Raw genomic sequence first — 11,458 nt, forward strand, 5'->3', positions numbered from 1 at the left:
ACGCTAATTTTCAACAATCGTGATTCCACCTTTCTTTGGCACACACTGCACCAGATTTACCCACAAACTATCTGAAATAGGATAGATGATTCCTGTATCTAACCATTTGATCACTTCTTTTCTCACAACTTCTTTCATAATAGGATTGAGCCTCCTTTGCCCATCAAGTCGAGCTCTTTTACCTTCTTCTAAAATAATTTTATGCATGCAAAAAGAAGGGCTTATACCTTGAATATCAGCTATAGTCCAACCAATTGCTTTCTTAAATTTCTTTTTAACAGCAATTAGTTGCTCCTCTTGATCTTTCGTTAGTTCTACTGAAATAATCACAAGTAAAGTAGAACAATCACCTAAATAAACGTATTTCAAATGGAAAGGAAGTACCTTTAGTTCGAGTTTAGGTGGTTCTTTAATTGACAACTTGGGTTACACAAATTCTTTGACTTCTAACTCCAATGGTTCAAACCGTGTGGATTGAATAAAATTTCTCGGATTGGCTTCCATCAAAGCCATGTTTTCTTCACCTTCTTCATCCTCTAAAGGGTCAAACTCTAAGGCTTTCTCCAATGGATCTTCTTCAGAATTGCTTTCCATAGAAACCAAGGTTTCTATCTCTTTCATAACTAAACACTCCTCTACCAGATCGAAAAATTTCATCGCTATAAGAATGCTAAAAGTTACCTAGTCATTTTGAACTCGCAAGGTGAGTTCTCCTTTATGCACATCAATTAACGTTCTCCCCGTGGCTAGGAAAGGTCTCCCAAGGATAATTAACACTTCCTTATCTACTTCAAAATCTAAAATATGAAATCAACAGGAAAAATAAATTTATTGACTCTTACCAAAACATCCTCGATCTTTCCTTTGGGATATGCTAACGATCGATCCGCTAGCTAAAGCGTCACAGTTGTAGGTCTTACTTTAACTATTCCTAACATCTTGAAAATAGACTTAGTCATCAAGTTGATACTCGCTACTAAGTCACACAAAGCTTTACCACAGTTAGATTCACCAATGTTACAGGGTTTAGTAAAGCTTCCTGGGTCTTTCAATTTCGGTGGCAATTTGTTATGCAAGAACGCACTGCACTCTTTTGTCAAGGCAACAATCTCGTACTCGCTCAGTTGTTTCTTCTTGGATAGTATATCCTTCATAAACTTCACATAATTCAACATTTGTTCTAAAGCCTCCACCAATGGAATATTGATGTGTAACTGCTTCAAAACATCCAAAAAATTCTTAAATTGCACCTTATGTTTCTGCTTGTGTTGTTGCAATCTTTGTGGATATGGAGGTGATGGAAATTTTGGTTGAACTGGACAACTTTTCTAAGTAGGTAAATCTGCATCCAAAGAAGATGTTAAAATATCTAAATTCACTAAGCCAGGATTTACCTTGTCAGACTTTACAGATTCTGATTCCTTTGGTGTAGGAACTTTAACATCTAGTAGACTTTCCTCCTTTTCAACATGCTCATCTTTGACATCAATCAATCAGGGTTCCAGAGTCTTACCACTTTGCAATACCGCTACCTTGATATGTTCTTTACCCAAATTCCTTGGATTCTCAGTATTGCTCGGCCAGGTTCCTTGCGGTCTATTACGAAGCTCCGTAGCCAACTGACCCCTTTAGTTTTCCAAATTTTCTAGTGTTGTTGCTTGGCTTTGGATTAAAGCATCATTCTTTGCCATGTACGCTTTCAACAAGTTCTCTAAACTGTTTAATGCCTCAGCTTGAGGTGGTTTTGGAGCTTGATGATTAGACCCTTGAGATTGGTTGGGTCTTTGCTACAATAAGTTGTTCTTTGTTCCATTCCTTGGTTGCTCCAAGAAAAGTTAGGATGATTATGCCATGAAGGATTGTAGAAGTTGGACTAGGGTCCTTGTCCACTCCTAGTTTATATTGGTTCCCCACATAGTAAACTGACACGGGATTTGATGGACAATTCTCAAAAGAATGACCTTCCCCACAGTACACATAGGAAACTACTTCAAACGGACTTGGTGGCTAAGCTGCAAAATTATTAGTACTATTAGCGGTTAACTGTTTTAACATAGAGGAAATAGATGATACCTGAGCTGATATCGAAGTGAAAGAGTCAACTTCATGGACTCCGGCTACACGTCTTCCTGAAGCTGTTTGATTTGTTGGCCATTGATCGTTATTACTCGCAATCCTCTCGATGATCTCATAAGCCTCATTATAAGACTTAGAAAAAATTACACCATTCGTGAAAGTATCTACCATCAATCTTGTATGTGCATTGAGACCATTATAGAATGTCTGCAACTAGATACAATGAGGAATCCAATGATGAGGACACTTACGAAGTAACTCTTTGAATCACTCCCAAGCCTCATACAAAGACTCGTCATCCAATTGTTGGAAAGTTGTGATCTCATTCCTCAACTTAGCGTTTTTGCTAGGTGGGAAATACTTAACCAAAAATATCTCTGCTAATTCTTGCCATGAAGATATGGAACTTGGTGGTAATGAATTGAGCCATACTCGTGCTTGATCTCGCAACGAGTACGGAAACAACTCCAACCTCAGTGCGTCTTCAGTCACATCGACTATCTTGAATGAATCACTCACCTCCATAAATAATCGAAGGTGGAGATATGGATCTTCCGTGGGCATACCACTAAATTGGCCCATCGTTTTTAGCATTTGAAACATCAATGGTTTTAATTCAAATTGGGTTGCCTCAATATCTGGCCTTCTAATTCCTGGGTTTAACTCAATGAAAAGTGGAACAACATATTGTCTGATGCATTGATCCCTATCATCAGCAATGAGGATAGGATTTCGTACATGATCGGCTTCATTACCTTGGTCTTGATTCTGATTTCCAAGATCCATCTTGACTTGTCTTTGAGCTATTCGTTCATGTCTTCTTTGTCTAAAAGTTCACTCAATTTTAGGGTCTACAGGGAGTAAATCGATAATTCGATCTATGCTCATAAACACCTAAAAAAATCACAAAAATTAAAAAGAATAAGTTAGTAATGTTAGAAAATCAAATTGAAAATAAATAATTTCACAAAAAAATGACTATGACAACAGTTGCCAATCCCTGGCAACGGCGCCAAAAACTTGTAACACTCGGGTTTGTGTAAGTGTACACAGTCGTTATCAAGTAATAAGTAAGTATCGATTTATCGTCTCCACAGGGATTGTATTTGTGCTAAGTCACTTAATTTGTAAAATTATATTAACAATTTGGTAAAATAAAAACACAACATAGTTGAGAAGTGGTGATTAAAATACAATAAACTAAACGCAATGATCCCTAATGTAAATTATCCTAAGTATGCAAACTATATGAATAAAATAGACTTTAGTAAAATTAAACACAATTTGCAACAATTATAACATAAATAAACTAGGACAATTACTTTAATTAAACTCTATTTATTATCAACATGCTTAATAATATACGGAAAAACATTCCATGGCAACTCGATCTTTCATGAGTTTGGAAACCACATTAGGTCCTTTCAGAATCCTTTGCTTAGTAAATACGCATTTTACTCATCCTTATTTACTAAAGGTTTCTTAGCATTCGTGTGAGGTAACAGGGACGTGTTAGGTCTGAAACAAATTAATCACACAAATCTAAACACTATGCATATAACAGAGCCTGGTTAGAGTTGATATGCAACCTACAATTTAATCGGGTTAGGATCTAAATTGAGCATGCACATTTCAATTATGCGTCTATTAACCATTTTTTGGTTAGGATCGCTCAGCTAATTTAGGTGCATTCCAATCACATATGAACGAAATACAGACTTGATTTTAATTGAAAACATGATTGATTGAGGCACGAACATTATAAGCTTGAATCAAATAAATATTATTTAATCAAAACAATCATCCTCGCTTAAATAAATTTAAGCTATCATTGTTGTAAACAAGAACAAAGAACACATAGCAAACATCTTTAAATTAAATTTAAAGAAAAGAAAAATTAAACCTAATTCAGAGTAGCTGTCACCCAAGACTCTGACTGACGAGGCTCCTTCGCTTCTTTGCATTGCTCATTTGCTGATGGCTCTCCAAGGCGGCCGACCAAGGGTTCTTTAAGAGGCTTAATTGCTAAAATCCTTATGCAAGAATGATGAAGGGGATAGATAGCTAAAAGAGTTGAGAGAATGATGAATTAGTGAGAGATGATGGGATGAGGAATGACTGAAAAAGTGATAAATGAGCTCTTATTTATAGGTGAGGCAATGAAGCTAGTTTGCTAAAAATAGAAGTGTCCATCTTTTGAAATTTCTTCCAAGGGTGGTCGGCCATTAATTGAGGAAAGGTAGCTGATTTTTCCTTGATTTTTGGTCAATTTGAGTGCCACAACAACTCAAGACTAAGACTCAACCACCTGCAAATCTTCGGGAAAATCTTTGATTTCTTTAATTCTTAAAGGACTTTGTGTAATTAAACAAAAAATGGTTTATGACATCCATGTGCAGCTGAATTTTGGGTTGACTTGGTCCCTAATTTGGACGGTTTTGTAGTTAGAAGAAAATTCTCAAACTTGTCCAAAAATAGTAGATAGTTTAGAGGACCAAATAATATAATTTAACCACTTTAATTAATCAATTAATTAAAACCCAATTTATTAATGAAATATTTAAAAATAAATTATTAAATACAACTTTATATTTTATTATTTAATTTAATCATGCATGGCCCACTTTATAGCTTAAAAATATAATATGCTCAAATTACTATAAAATAATTCATTTTATGCATGAAAACTATATAATAAGGCATAAAATCACATTTTAATAATTTCTATGTCCTAATTTAATATTTTTCACATATTTCATTAATTTATTAAACAATTACTTGGTTTTAACAACAAATTTAAGTAAAAAGGTGATGAATTATATAGGAAAAATCCTATATATTTTCCAGTTTACAACGACACAGAAATATGTTAGAAAAGGTTGTGAAGCGTATCTTGCTTATATATTTTATTCTAGGGTTTCTGAATTAAAGTTAGAATTGGTTTCAATTTTGTGTGAGTTCACAGATGCTTTTCCAGAAGAATTACCAGGGTTACCGCCGATAAGAGAGGTTGAGTTTGCTATTGAATTGATGCCTGAAACATCTCTGATATCGATAGCTCTGTATAGAATGACACCTATAGAATTAAAAGATTTGAAAGCACAATTGCAAGACTGGACTGATAGGGGCTTTCCTCAGCCCACCACCTTTTCTCATTGGGGTGCTCTTTTATTGTTTGTGAAGAAAAAGGACGAGTAAATGAAATTATGTATAGATGATTATCGACAGCTCAACAAAGTAACGATCAAGAACAAGTATCCATTGCCACATATCGATGATTTGTTTGACTAGTTGAAAGGTGCGACAGTATTTTCAAAGATTGATCTTCTTTCTGGTTATTATCAGTTACGAGTTAAAGACTCTGATGTGCCAAAAACTGCATTCAGAACCAGGTACGGACATTATGAGTTTCTTGTTATGCCATTTGGTTTGACTAATGCACCTGTTGTGTTTATGAACTTGATGAATAGAATATTTAGACCGTACTTAGACAGATTTGTTGTTGTGTTCATTGATGACATTCTTATCTATTCACGAGATGTGAACGAGCATGCCCAACATTTGAGAATTGTTTTGTAGATGTTACACAAAAAACAATTGTTTGCTAAGTTTAACAAATGTGAGTTCTGGCATCGAGAAGTTGGATTTTTGGGACATGTGGTATCAGTAGACGATATTAGAGTTGATCCAAGTAAAATTTTAGCTGTGGTGGACTAGAAACCTTTGAGAAATGTTCCTGAAGTGAGAAGTTTTCTGGTTTTAGCTGGATATTATAGAAGATTTATCAAGGGATTTTCAATGATTGCTATGCCGTTGATAAAACTGCTTCAAAAAGATGTCAAGTTCGAATGGTCTAAGAAGTGTCAGTAAAGTTTTAACTGTTTGAAAGTTTTGTTAACCGAGGCACCTGTCTTAGTTTAGCCAGAGTCCGGTAAGGAGTTTGTGGTTTATAGTGATGCTTCATTAAATGGTTTAGGCTATGTTTTGATGCAAGAAGGCAAAGTGATAGCATATGCTTCTTGATAGTTGAAATTGCATGAAAAGAATTATCCAACTCACGATTTAGAGCTTGTAGCTATTGTATTTGGTTTAAATATTTGGTGACACCATTTGTACAGAGAAAAATGTCATATCTTCAAGGTTCACAAAACCTTGAGTATTTGATGTCATACAAAGATTTGAATTTGCGACAGCATAGATGGCTTGAGTTGCTAAAAGATTATGATTTGATCATCGATTATCATTCAGGAATGGCTAATGTTGTTGCTGATGCTTTGCGAGCATTGAACACATGGTTGATGTTGATTGATGATAGTTCAATTTTAGCTAAGTTAAAAACTAGCCGACATTTTTGCAATAGATTTCTAAAGGTTAGAAAAGTGATGTTAAATTGATCGGTATAAGAAATAGATTAAGTCGACATCTGATTCAGATTTTCATGTTAGTTTAGACAACATTTTATACTTCAAAAATAGAATTTGTGTTCTGAGAAATTCTGATCTCATTTAGAAGATTTTACCAAACCAGGACATAAACATGATATAAATCATAGAAACACATGTATATCGTCCCTTATTCGAGCCTTCAAGGCCTTAGAAATGATTTGGGACTAAATCAAAACCATTTGGAACATTTAAGAAAATTTTGAAAAAAAATTGAACTGTGGCTCACACAGCTGAGACATGCAGTCGTGTCCTAGCCCGTGTAACAATCGAAAGAGGGACACACGGCCCTATCCCAGCCCATGTCCGTGCCCGTGTAACACTCTGAGTTGGGTCACATGGCCAAGCCACACGCCTGTGTGCTAGGCCGTGTGCTAGGCCGTGTAACTACCTAACTTGTAACCTTTGAAACCTACAGAGGACACATGACCGTGTCGCATGGTCGTGTGTCATACACGGCTGAGACACACACCTGTGGCTGTGTGGACATGAAATTGGCCAAACTCAAGCCATTTCCATCACCAACCCAAATATGTACCTACAAGCATTTTGTACTCAAATTCAAGACATCAAAAACATACCAATTCATGCATGAAACAATCAATTCAATAGACCATAAATTCATCCAAGCAATATGCCAATAAGGCACCTCAAATGAATTCAACCATATGTTACCTAAATATGGAAACATTACCACATTTCATACATACACATCAAGATCAATACCATTTCAAAGCTTACCCTATTTTGACCACATCAAAACTATTCCAACACATACCGTATTGGCCATTAAATTATGCATTAAAACTTAGCCATATTGACACCTACCATTAAGGCATCAAAAGTACCATAAGTACATCAACCATAATAACATATACATGCCAAACATGTCAACTAGATCATTAAACACAAATCCACCTATACATGCCATTATAACCTAGGCCAAAACATCAAAAACTACCAATATATTCACTGGATAATGTGATAGATCTCTGACGAAGCTTCCAAACTGGTCGAGCTTCTAATATATATAAAACATGGGAAAGAAAACTACGTAGGCATATAATGCTTTGTAAGTTCGTAAAACATGAACATAACTTACCATTTTAATGCATAACTTTAAATTTAAACATGATACAATCCAACCATAAGCTTGGCACAAGTCTAAACATCATCAACAACACATGTTAGTGCATCAACTCATAATTGACTTGAATTAACATAAGATAGGTAATTATACATGAACAACATCACTTGAAATCATCAATTTCATGTACATAAAAATGCTTTCATTGAACAGTTCCTTTACACTCTTATTCATTGATTCATGACATAAGTCATTTAAATACTTACTGTTCCTTTCGTTTTCATGTCCATTGAACCATTTAGATTAACATCATATACACAGGAAAGCTTACACAAAGTGTGTTAAACATATAACATTTCCTTTTCCTTTACATCATTGCTCATACGAGTCGCGGAATGGGTCTGCTCACTCAAGTTGATAATTAGAATGTAAGCTATGTGATGCTGCTCACACAAGCTATTGAGTATCTACAACAAATGCCAGACCTCAGCCATCAGTAGAACATTCAGGACCAGCACCCGAAACATGGTAACCCAAATGACATGTCATTTGTATCTACATATTCCTAAGGTTCAAATGAGACTCAATAATCATCGTAACATCATTGGATTTCCACCATTTGTTTACATGATAAATAACATAATGAAATATGGATAAAAATAACATTAAAATGTTATTTAAACCTACGAATTTACCTCATGACAAAGACGTCGAAGCAAGATAAATTAATATGAGGCTTTAGCTTTTTCTTGATTTAGATTCGTATGAGGTTTATCTTGATCTAAATAAGCAAATTCATTCCATTTAAAACTCATAATATTATATTCAGCCCAAAATTCATACTTTTGCAAAATTACACTTTTGCCCTAATATTTTAACTTCTTTACAATTTAGTCCTTAAGCTCGTAATTTGAAATTTAAGCAATTTCATCCACATTTCATGCTAGCCAAATGCACTGAGGACCTCTATCAATCCATAAAAATCAACATTTCACAAATTTACCATGGTATTTTCTATTTTTATAAATAAGTCCATAAATGACATTTTCATAAAAAATCCATTTACAAAACTTGTTTATTTAACAACAATGACTCATAATCTTTCATTAAAATTCAAGAATATTGCAAACTTGTTCATGGAAAAACCCTAAACCTTTAACATTTTTTCAAATTAGTCTCTGGGCTAGCTAGATTAAGCTACAACGATCCCAAAAACATAAAAATCATTAAAAACGAGCTCAAAATTCACTTACATGATAGCACTTAAAGTATCCAAATGGAAGAACCCTAATATGGCTTTCTAACCCTAAATGTTTTATGCAGGCAACATTTGGGGAAGATGAATGAATTTTGTTTTAATTATTTTAACATTTATTTACCTATTTACATTTTTAACCTTTAAAAATATTCATAATTTCAATAAAACCAATCCATGAATATCCAGTAACTATATAAATGGTCTGTTTACCATTTGAGCCTTATAACATTAAATTTTCATAGCTATTGGATACCTTTAGCTACTAGAACTCTACTTTTGCACCTTTGACAATTTAGTCCTTTTCACTTAATTAAGCATGCAAACGTCAAAATTTCTTAACAAAATTTTTTATGACCTTGATAACATATCATAGACAATAAGTAATAAAATAATAATTTACTCATCAGATTTGTGGTCCCAAAACCACTATTCCTATTTCACTAAAGACGGGCTATTACAATTCATATTCCTGGTGGGATTGTTAATATAGTGGAAAAGTAGTTTGTCTCCTCCATATATAGACGATGCACTATTTTTGGATTCAATGCAATTGATTTTGTCCATTAGCTATTGATATCTGTCATCCTCATGGACAACTTTGACCGTAGATGGTCTCTGGCCATATGTGTGTCTTTCAGTTTTCCACTGGAACGAGTTCATTGCCATATTTTCTATTAGTTCGTACGCATCCTCATATGTTCTTTTCATTAAGGCACCTCCTGCTGCTCCATCTAATCCTAACCTTGAATGCGCATCCAACCCATTATAGAAAATTTACAGTTGTAACCACTAAGGTAATCCATGGTGTGGACATTTCTGAATCAACATCTTAAAACACTCTGATGCTTCATGAAAGCTTTCCCCCTCAAATTGTTTAAACATAGAAATTTCCCTTCTGAGCTGGTCCGTCTTGCTAATAGGGAAAAACTTTTTGTAAGAATTTCCTTGCGAGTTCGTCCCATGTCGTGATTGATCTTGGTGCTTGCAAATCTAACCAAGAAAAGGTGTTATCAATTAATTGAAAGGGGAACAACTGAAGATGAATAGCGTCATCAGTAACCCTATTGTACTTGAAGGTATCACAAAGTTGGAGGAACCGTTTTAGATGTTGACTTGGGAATCTTCTGTTATTGATCCTCAAAACTGCAAATTATTCTGGATAGTCTAGATCATAGTTGGCTTGATCTCAAAATTATTCGCCCTAATGGCTGGCCTCATTATACTTCCTTAAACCATATCAAGATTCGGTAGTGCATATTCCTTCAAAGTCCTTTCGTTATGTGCCATGAGATTAGTTGCGAGTAGTTGTGGTGGTGGTGGATATTCTAAATTGTTATTGTTAGCCTTGCCGAGCAATGGATTCTCTTGTGATGTTAAATTAACTTTACTAGGTAATGAATTCTGCATTGGTTGTTGCTATTGTTGCTGTTGTTCTCGACGATTCCTTTGGGTTATTCTTTCTAGATCTGTGGCTAGCTCGATAGGTGTTCCCCTACTATGAGTCATACACTAAACCCAAAGAGAAGGGATTAGTAGAAAACAATAAAATAAATCATATTTATAACCTAAAAATTTCCTAATTATTCTATTAATATGCAAAAATGAAAATTAATATACCTTGACAATGGCGCCAACAACTTGACCGTCTCCGGATGTATCAACGTCTAGAGTAGAAATCCTGTACAAAATATATGAAAGGTGGTATTCAAAAGTATACGGGTCAGGTTGTAATATAGTTGCAATGGAATAGGTTAGTACTCTGAGGATCGTACCCAGGGGAGGCGATCACTAAATTAATTCTAACCAAATCATAAAAAGATCTAATTAGTACTTTAAATTGATTATATTACGATGAATAAAAAGAAAGGTTTTAGTAGTCTAAACTAAAAATAACAATGAAGGAAAGAATAGAAATAAATAAATCACGAGAAATCAAATAGTAAAATATATATCAAACCTGGGCATGGGTGATTAACTCACTTTAGTAATCATAACCAACTGTTGTTTCTGGCTTTCTTGTTTAATCAACTAACCAATACCCCAACAGGATATTCTGATCTTCCACTAAAATACTGAGTGGATAAGAACTACTTATCTCTCAACCTCACAGTCAAGACCGGTTCAGTGATAAAGTGTTCATGGATAGGCGATACCAAATTTGGGCCAATTCCCACCTTGATTACTTCCTAGGGCTGTCAGGCCTAGGGTTTTAGGATCTTCCTTTCCTGAACAACTGATCTGTTGAGAGAACCCTGTAAAATAGTTAATTTACCTCCACTTATTAATCCACCACAAGAGGATTAGTTCCTCATGGGTCTAATAAACAGTATAAACTTGATAGAAAGAGTAAACATGAATAATAATTCAAGAGTATAAAGTTTAGACGAAGCTTAGTTTATATTAGAATTAATCACAAAATCCTCACAGAGTTTGATTTTGTTTCACAAATCTGATTTCTCCCACAAAAGCAAATAACAAGAACTGAAATAAAACCTAAGCCTAAGAAAAGAAAAAAAATAAAGACTAAATCTAGGAAGAACATTATACAATATAAAAGTTGTCCATAACATGTGCTAAATGAGCTTATTTATAGAC

General features: G+C 34.5%; 2 non-coding genes across 2 annotated transcripts; both read left to right on the forward strand.

Annotated features, from left to right (window-relative positions):
- The first annotated feature begins 2,305 nt into the window (after positions 1–2,305).
- Positions 2,306–2,412, forward strand: LOC121218754 (small nucleolar RNA R71). Its single transcript, XR_005915231.1, has one exon. It is a non-coding gene; the product is annotated as a small nucleolar RNA R71 (small nucleolar RNA).
- A 7,247-nt stretch (positions 2,413–9,659) lies between these two features.
- Positions 9,660–9,765, forward strand: LOC121218872 (small nucleolar RNA R71). Its single transcript, XR_005915353.1, has one exon. It is a non-coding gene; the product is annotated as a small nucleolar RNA R71 (small nucleolar RNA).
- Positions 9,766–11,458: the final 1,693 nt, after the last annotated feature.

Source organism: Gossypium hirsutum, chromosome D06 (genome assembly GCF_007990345.1).
Source record: "Gossypium hirsutum isolate 1008001.06 chromosome D06, Gossypium_hirsutum_v2.1, whole genome shotgun sequence".
Taxonomy (NCBI): Eukaryota; Viridiplantae; Streptophyta; class Magnoliopsida; order Malvales; family Malvaceae; genus Gossypium; species Gossypium hirsutum.